Source organism: Salvelinus sp. IW2-2015, unplaced genomic scaffold (assembly GCF_002910315.2).
Source record: "Salvelinus sp. IW2-2015 unplaced genomic scaffold, ASM291031v2 Un_scaffold3654, whole genome shotgun sequence".
Taxonomy (NCBI): Eukaryota; Metazoa; Chordata; class Actinopteri; order Salmoniformes; family Salmonidae; genus Salvelinus; species Salvelinus sp. IW2-2015.
In genome coordinates this window covers 79,228-89,205 of record NW_019944931.1, presented here as the reverse complement: position 1 = coordinate 89,205, position 9,978 = coordinate 79,228, and positions in this window count along the sequence as shown.

Genomic DNA, 9,978 nt, shown 5'->3' with positions numbered 1-9,978 from the left:
GTCATTAACGGTCCAACACAGCTGTTTTTATTTAAGCAGGCAAGGCAGTTAAGAACAAATTCTTTTTTTACAATGACAGCCTTGGAACAGTGGGTTAACTGCCTTGTTCAGGGGCAGAATGACAGATTTTTATCTTGTCAGCTTAGGGATTTGATCTAGCAACCTTTCGGTTACAGGCCCAACACTCTAACCACTAGGCTACCTGCCAGCCCAAATCATTTCTGGGAACAAGTAAGTACCTTACTGTGATTGTTTTCAATAAGAAACAAAAATAGCTTCTTAGCAACAAAGCAAGAATTTAGCTAGGACTGTCTGGGCATGGTCTGAGTGGGGAGGGGGAAACTGAAAATGTGCAGTTATTGGCAGAGAMGTTTAGAACTCTTTCTTATTGGTCCATTAACTAATTTACAACCTGGGGATGTCACCAGGCAGGTCAAAACTCCCTCCCACCAAAGCAGGCTGAAATTTCAGGCAGTCTTTTAAAACAGCTCTCACACTAAAGGATTGTATTATCATTTTCACTATTTCACAGAATAATTCCAACCTCATATTTAAGTTTAATAAAAAAAAATGTTTTTGACTGCACTGGGCCTTTAAAGATGAAAATGTTCCAATATGGTTAGCCAAAAAGATGACACTAAATTACCAAAAGTATGTGGACACCTGCTTGTCAAACATCTCATTCCAAAATTATGGGCATTAATATGGAGTTGGTCCCCCCTTTGCTGTTATAACAGCTTCCACTCTTCTGGGAAGGCTTTCCACTAGATGTTGGAACATTGCTGCGGGGACCAAGAGCATTATTAAAGTTGGGCCTGGCTCGCAGTCGGCGTTCAAATTCATCACAAAGGTGTTCGAAGGGGTTGAGGTCAGGGCTGTGTGCAGGCCAGTCAAGTTCTTCCACACCGATCTAGACAAACCATATCTGTATTGACCTCCCTTTGTGCACAGGGGCATTGTCATGCTCAAACAGGAAAGTGCCTTCCCCAAACTGTTGTCACAATGTTGGAAGCAAAGAATTGTCTAGAATGTCATTGTATGTTATAGCATTAAGATTTCCCTAAACTGGAACTAAGGGGCCTAGCCCAAACCATGAAAAACAGCCCCAGACCATTATTCCTCCTCCGCCAAACCCAGATTGCCAGATGGTGAAGCGAGTTCCAATGGCGATAAGTTTTACACCACTCCAGCCGACGCTTGGCATTGCTCATGGGGATCTTAGGCTTGTGTGCGGATAATCGGCCACGGAAACCCATTTCATGAAGCTCCCGACGAACAGTTCTTGTGCTGACGTTGCTTCCAGAGGCAGTTTGGAACCCGGTAGTGAGTCTTGCAACCAAGAACAGACCAAGGACAGGCGATTTTTATGCGCTACGTGCTTCAGCATTCGGCTGTCCCTTTCTGTGAGCTTGTGTGGCCTACCACTTCGCTGCTGAGCTGCTGTTGCTCCTAGACGTTTCCACTTCACAAAAACAGCACTTACAGTTGACCGGGGAAACTCCAGCAAGGCAGACATTTGACAAACTGACTTATTGGACAGGTGGCATCCTAAAATGGTGCCACGTTGAAAGTCACTGAGCTCTTCAGTAAGGCCATTTTACTGCCAATGTTTGTCTTTGGTGATCGAGTTTATACACCTGTCAGCAACGGGTGTGGCTGAAATAGCCGAATCCACTCATTTGAAGTGGTGTCCACATACTTTTGTATATCTATAGTGTATTATTTTCCGTGTTTTAGCATAGCTACTGTAACTTGGATAATGACTGTGTGAACTATCAATCAGATGTCACATTTCTGGTTTAACCATAACTTGTTTCCTGTTTGTAGCAGGATGTGTTCATGACCGCAATAAAATGTCACTTCACTGTTGATTCACGGTAATCTCCTTTTATGTAGTCTGGACACATTGGTTGTTACAAAGTTAGTAACAACCATCAGGTCCTAATGGCCTGGTACTCAGGGCTCTGTTGTCCCTATAACCACTTTGACATCAATGCAAATGCAATCAAAAATCACATCAAACACTTTTATCAAAACAGTATCATGCTTTTAAAACTCACCTCACTGTGATGATCAAGTTAGCGAAAGAAGTTCAACAGCAGGTTGAAACTGAGTGTGAAACCTGGTCATTGTGGATGTTGTTTCAAAGCCTAACACAACTAAATGGACAGTGTTTTTCAAGGTGATGATTAATTGAAAACACCTACTGTAACCTGAGTTGTGGTGTTTGGAGGGTGTTTGAATGTAAACCTCAATGTAAGTGTTATGATACACAGAAAGTGTTTAAAACAGAATAGAAGTACTCTGAAGTACCCTTGTGACTCACAAGGCCATATCGCCATAAATAAAAGGTACATACATCCCAATTTGGCTTAAAATGTTTGAGGGGGTATGGAAAATACCGCATCAATATAATTAACATAATAATAACATCCCCACAAAATTAATATGTTTAAGCTTGACTTATTTAATATTTTGTTGTGTTACAGACAGATTTCAAAACAAGTTACCACCGGCTAAATCTACGACATTAAATTGCCTATTTCCTCTGCTCCATCTCACTGCGTCATCCACTGTCTCATCAGCCCAGGTAGGGAAGTTATAAACTTGATCTCCTCTATAAAAAGCATCTAGACATTATTTAGACTAACATGTAGTTTTTAGGTTTGTATAAACCTGTCTCTCCAACATTTGCAACATTGTTTCAATATTCAAATATGATCTCCAACTGTCCCATAGTAATGAACGTGTAGGGGCTGGGAGTCTGGACGAGAGAGGCAGGCAGCGTTTCTCAGCCAATCGAAATGGTGAATCAATTGGCATCATTTTTATGGATATATACAAAGAAATGTAAAATTGAAAAGGGTCAAACGAAACGTATTCCAGCTAGTTACAGTCTTTCAAGCTTCAGTTTGAAGGGATTGTGTTAGCTGTGTTGTTGGCTAGCTCCTCTGACAGTGTCCTAATGAGAGAGCACATTTTATATGCCAGGCAAATTCGTGCCTCATTAGCTCATTGTTATGGAAGTATCCAAATAAATGTCACTAGAAAACTGCTTAAAACTTCTTATGGCTGCAAGCCCGATGTCGGTACCTTATGACAACAGCCAGCTCAAGTGCAGGGCGCGAAATTCAAAAGATATTTTTTTGAAATATTTAATATTTAAGTCCAATACAGCAAATGAAAGATAAACATCTTGTGAATCCAGCCAACATGTCCGATTTTAAAATGTTTTACAGCGAAAACACCACGTATATTTATGTTAGCTCACCACCAAATACAAAAGCACAGACATTTTTCACAGCACAGGAGCTTGCACAAACCAACCAAACTAACAAGACCACCCATTAACAAAAAACAACTTCATCAGATGACAGTCTTATAACATGTTGTACAATAAATTTATGTTTTGTTCGAAAATGTGCATATTTGAGGTATAAATCAGTTTTACATTGCAGCTACCATCACAGCTACCGTCACAAATAGCACCGAAGCAGCCAGAGTAATTACAGACACCAACGTGAAATACCTAAATACTCATCATAAAACATTTCTGAAAATACATGGTGTACAGAAATGAAAGACAAACATCTTGTGAATCCAGCCAATATTTCAGATTTTTTAAGTGTGTTACAGCGAAAACACAATATAGCGTTATATTAGCTTACTACAATATCCAACCACACAACAGCATTGATTCAAGGCAAACGGTAGCGATAGCGACAAAACCAGCAAAAGATATTAATTATTTCACTAACCTTCATAAACTTCATCAGACGACAGTCCTATAACATCATATTACACAATACATATTGGTTTGTTCGAAAATGTGCATATTTAGAGCTGAAATCCGTGGTTATACATTGTGCTAACGTAGCATCTTTTTCCAGAATGTCCGGGTATATTTATGACACTCACCTATTCTGACCAAATAACTATTCATAACCTTTACTAAAAAAGACATGTTGTATAGGAAATTATAGATATACTAGTTTTTAATGCAATCGCCGTGTTAGAATTCTAAAAATAACTTTAGTACGACATCCAGCTTACGTTATAGCGAGAGAGCGCACAAAATCTGGGCGCAAACTAATAGTAAACATGTTCGACAGATATATGAAATAACATAATAAATGGGTCCTACTTTTGATGATCTTCCATCAGAATGTTGTACAGGAGTCCTTTGTCGGGAACAATCGTTGTTTGGTTTTAGAATGGCCTTTTTCCCTCTTGAATTAGCAAGCAGACTAGCCAAGTGGCGCGAAGCTCTCCTTCGTGAACAAACGCAGAGAACACAACACGCCTAACCTCCCAAAAAAATGTCAATAATATGATTAAACTATATTGAAAAAACATACTTTATGATGATATTGTCACATTTATCAAATAAATCAAAGCCGGAGATAGTAGCGGTCTATAACGACAGCTTTTCAGAAGGCAATCCCCGGTTCCTTCTCGCGCTTCCTGAAAACAGGAAATTGGTGTCACGTCATAACAATAGCTCTTATTCGACCTCAGATCAAGTTATACACTCCATTTCTTCTCTCACTGCCTATTGACATATAGTGGAAGGCGTATGAAGTGCATGTATACTAATACATATCAAGCAAATTAATAGGGATGCCCTGGAACAGGACATCGATTTCAGATTTTCCACTTCCTGTCAGGAAGTTTGCTGCAAAATGAGTTCTGTTTTACTCACAGATATAATTCAAACGGTTTTAGAAACTAGAGAGTGTTTTCTATCCAATAGTAATAATAATATGCATATTGTACGAGCAAGAATTGAGTACGAGGCCGTTTGAAATGGGCACCTTTCATCCAAGCTACTCAATACTGCCCCTGCAGCCCTAAAAAGTTAAAAATTGCATCTACTGTTGTTATTCTGTCTGCACTGTTTGACGTGACTGTAAATTAGCCGTAATTGGATTGCTACCAAGCAAGGGATAATAACGTTGCTAGCTAATATGGCAATGGAACAATTCGAACAAAGGACTGAGTCGCTTCAATAGATACAGAACAAAAAGACTGAACAACTGGGTAGCGTCTCTGGCAAACGAACCAATAGAACGAAGGACCAGCTGGCTTGGGTAGCAACCCTAGATTTGTTTCTGGACTATATKTTTTCGAAGGATGAAACATTATTAATAAATTCATCAAAATAACGTTTTTAATGAGAATATGTAAATCATTATTTGAATATGTTGGTAACCTGTTGTATAAAAGTGATAATGCCCTTAAAGCCTGTGTTTGGAGGATATATTGGCACGCTTTGCCGGCCCGAGACGACAACACCAGTGCCAATATATCCTCCAAACACCGTCTTCTCGGACATTATCACTTAAAGAATTTATCCAAAATGTGTATGAACACAAACTATATTTTAATAATATGACATGCCACCATAAGTGCAGCTTAAGTCACATGATTTCACATTTCAACTTCCTGTCGCTGTCACCATGGAGCCCACAATTTCTATCGTGGGGTGGTGAAAAAAGCTACTACTCAAAGCACATAGACTTGAAGAGGAAATGGCCGTTTATACACCATATCCCCTCCTCTTCGGCAGAAATGTTACTTTCTTTTTAGGTGTTTCCTTCCTGTTATGCTACCATCTCTTTGAGTGTGATTTAGCAGCCTAAGTCACATGATTTCATTGAAAATGTCTTTACATGGAACTCCCTTCCCTCTAGACACTTTTGTGTTGACTCAAAGTGTCAGTAATTCATCTAGTTTCTAAGTGCATACAACATGAGGGAATACATTGACAGTAGTGTATAATGAGGCTTTTTTTAAATTATGTTTTGTGAGGTCATAAGGATAACACAATACGAATGAACACATGGATTAAGTAATGAATTACATTATGTCCCTTAGGGAAATTTGCTTGACAAATGCTTGATGACTGAAATGTGTCCGTTTTGAGTGTTCCATCTCTCATATCTCATGTTTCTACAGTAAGACAACAATATAGATGTCTTTCTCCAAGAGTTCAGTCTAGATAGTCCAGTGATGATGTATAGGCTGTGTTTAGGTTATTTACGGGGCAGAGCTACTTTCCTGTTCATGTTTAGGTTAGGAAGTGTAGATATAGCAGTTGTGATTTCAAGTTTGTTTTCCCATTTTAGATATTGAAATACTCAAATTGTATTTTGTCAAAGTATATAGTATGTAAAATCTGAAAGCCTAAGTGTTGTTGTCCATTAGTTTACTCCAGTTTGGGGAGGTGTGGAAGGGGCAGCGGAAAATAACAAAGGAAAAAATGTAATACATATATTATACATATTTACAAAAAAATACATGGGGGATTTGTAATCTAGCAGACAATTACTTTGATGGAAGCCACAATCTACCTGCAATATTAGAGTTCTACCTGCAAATTAAATTCTACAGTGTGTGACTTAAATAATTACTGACAAATGGATCAACCAAATCAGGAAGTTGTAACCATGGCAGGAACAGGTGGGATGATAAGAGGGACAGGATGGGGTGGTTGGAGGGACATTAAGGTGAAAGGACGGACATGAGGGGTGATAGGAGAGATAATAACAAGGATGGAAGAGATGAGAGGAGGGGAAAGTGAGGAAAGTGAATCACTTCGTAAAATGTTTCTGGTTCGTCCACAACTTGTTTGCTGCTTGTAGCACGACGCGTTTAAAGGAATGTTCGTTCTCTCAAACTATAAGTCAGTTTTTTAAAAATAGGGTTTCTATAGTGAGGGTTTGTAATGCAAGTCGAGATGTCCTTGGATGAATTTCAACAAGATGCATGACCGATGTTGTTAAAAGACCCACACATACCTAAACAAACATTGGGTGTATGACTTTTGGTTCAGAACTTTTGTGAAACATCACAGCACAGTTGATAAATATATGGCAAATAGAAATCAAAGCTGGATGATGTTCAGAGACAGATGGGAGGGGTTGAGAGGAGCTGAAGGGTGGGACTAACAGTAACAAGATTGTCAAATATACTGTGTCAGTAAAGTGTATATAGTATGTATAAGCTGGAAGCCTAAGTGTTGTTGTCCATTAGTTTACTCCAACTAGGGGAGGGGTGTAAACCCAGTACAAAGTAAATTCACACTCACATAACATTGTTCAATGACCTTAAAGGTGCATTCAGCTGACTGAGAAAAACAACTTACGCAAAACATTCATTTTTTCAAGCCGCCAACAAATGTGCTGTTTTATTCTCATTCTGCTTTGAGTTACCAAGGACACAGATTTTACAACGTGACTAACTGCCAAGAGAATACATAAGGGCGTCTCTGGTGTGGCGTTCCTGACAGACACCATGGCCTTACAGTATAAAAAACAACTGAGGAATGTAGTGACCCACTGTCTAACACCTGACATATCTACTCATCTACACTCCAATCCTGGTAAATAACCTGTATAGTCTACTTTATGTAACCTGTATAGTGTACTTTATGTAACCTGTATAGTCTACTTTATGTAACCTGTATAGTGTACTGTATGTAACCTGTATCGTCTACTTTATGTAACCGTATAGTGTAACTTTATGTACCTGTATAGTCTACTTTATGTAACCTGTGTAGTCTACTTTATGTAACCTGTATAGTCTACTTTATGTAACCTGTAAGTCTATTTATGTAACCTGTATAGTCTACTTTATGTAACCTGTATAGTCTATTTATGTAACTGTATCGTCTACTTTATGTAACCTGTATAGTGTACTTTATGTAACCTGTATAGTCTACTTTATGTAACCTGTATAGTCTATTTATGTAACCTGTATAGTCTACTTTAAGTAACCTGTATAGTGTACTTTATGTAACCTGTATAGTCTACTTTATGTAACCTGTATAGTCTATTTATGTAACCTGTATAGTCTACTCTTTATGTAACCTGTATAGTCTACTTTATGTAACCTGTATAGTCTACTTTATGTAACCTGTATAGTCTACTTTATGTAACATGTATATCTACCTTTATGTAAGCTGTAATGTCTATTTATGTAACCTGTATAGTCTACTTTATGTAACCTGTTAGTCTGCTTTATGTAACTGTATAGTCTACTTTATGTAGCCTTCAAGAGGGATATGTTGGTCACATTCATATTCTTCACTTTATTGAGTGCTTGCATGTCTTCTGTTTGACACCAAATTATATCTGGTACATTGTCCTTTCTTTATACAGTATACTGTATATTCTGGTAATGGGAAAATGTGTAGTTTTCACTTTTGGTTCCTTGACAATATCATATTTAAAAATAGAATATAATGATGAAAGGGTGATGTTTGATATAAAGGGCAACATTTTCTGTGAACACTGATGGTCTGTGAGAAGGTGATGATTATTTAGTCATATTTAAAGTGTAATAGTGGGATTGCCCAATGCAATCAGCAAGTTGTTTATAATCTAAACGTATTTATTTAAAATGCTATGTTTCTTTAAAAAAAAGGGGGTTGTGATATTTCTCTGTGGATAAGTGTCTTCTTACTGAGACTACTAAGAGTTTTTTTGAAGACATGCATTTATACACGTGTCTTGTTTTACTTTGTATAAAATATAAAATGCAGTAGGACAGGATCTTTCTACATGTGTCTCCGTCCATGATTATATATCACAGTCTCAAGGTTAATGAATTAACAGGTTATAGAGCAAACATCGCAATTATCACAGCACATGGGTTTAAATCTGGCTGTTTGGGGGGGGGGGGGTTCTTTCCTAGTGATTTTACCCACACACCACTACACATACATACAAACTCCAGTCAGACACACTGGAATTGAATAAAACCGACACCATCTCAGCTTCTGTGTGTATTTTTTTGTAAAGCTGATATTTACTATGGGTTGGGTTTGTACAGACAGAAATTATACAAGTGTAGCAGAGTGAAAATGTTTAATAAAGTGTTTAATACATTTTTAAATGAAGAAGACACAAACCATTAAAGCAATATTTTTCCAGCATCATACACATGTCCTGAAATAAGCAGCCATTGTTTACTGTACATTTTACAATACCTGATGGATGCAACAAAAACAAGTGTCTCAGTTGAGTTTTCAGTGACCCTTTACTTTACAGTGAAATAGTTCTGAATTGAATATGAACTATTTGCTCTTAGATAGTCATTCATCAAGCTCCCAAGGAGGGAATGGGAGATGTATTATGTCTACTGTAAAGGAGAGTCATGCTGTAGTTCATGTCTTATGTAGGCTGACAGGCAGAAACAAATGCCTCATTCAGGGAAATATAACATTCTTGACTCTCAAAATGTGCAATACCCAAGTCAATATTCATACTAAGAGTCACAAGCAAAACGTATGTTAAATTATGAAAGAGTAAAGCTAAAGGACATTTCTGAACATCCTGTCCTGTAAATTGTGAGAGGAGATAAGAGTTAATGTCTGGTGTTCTCTGTCTTGGCTGAAGAGCTTGGCAGCCCTCCAGTGTTACCAGGTAGAATGTCTTCTTTTTCCCCTTTTTCCAGAAGGCCACTTTCACCTTTGCCCAGTTCTTCAAGAATTCTTTCTACTTTTTTTATGGCTTAATTTTGAGTGCCCTCTAGTGGCTGTAATAATAATGGTTAATCCATTAATTTGCCACGGTAAATGTCATGGTTAGTTTTAAAAACACTTTACATTTTACAGTCTACATCAGCTTCATGCTTCTATGTCTCTTTGTAAATACGGTTGTTATTTAAAAGAGAGTTTGCTAATGCAGACATAAGCCTATATCATATTATGGACTGTTTAAGATTATTATCAAGGCAATATTACATTTGTAGCTTTAGAAATTATGTATTGATAACTATGACATCATGTTTTGTTCAAGTCAAATACTTTATATACCATTTAGAAGTATTCATATTACTGTAGGTCTATTATATACAACACATTCAGTATTATGTCAAGAAAGAGAATAACAGTAAACAGTTACTTATTCTGTGACTGAAATGCTGTAATATATCAAATGTAGTGTTACATGTCATTTTATTTTGTTATTCAGT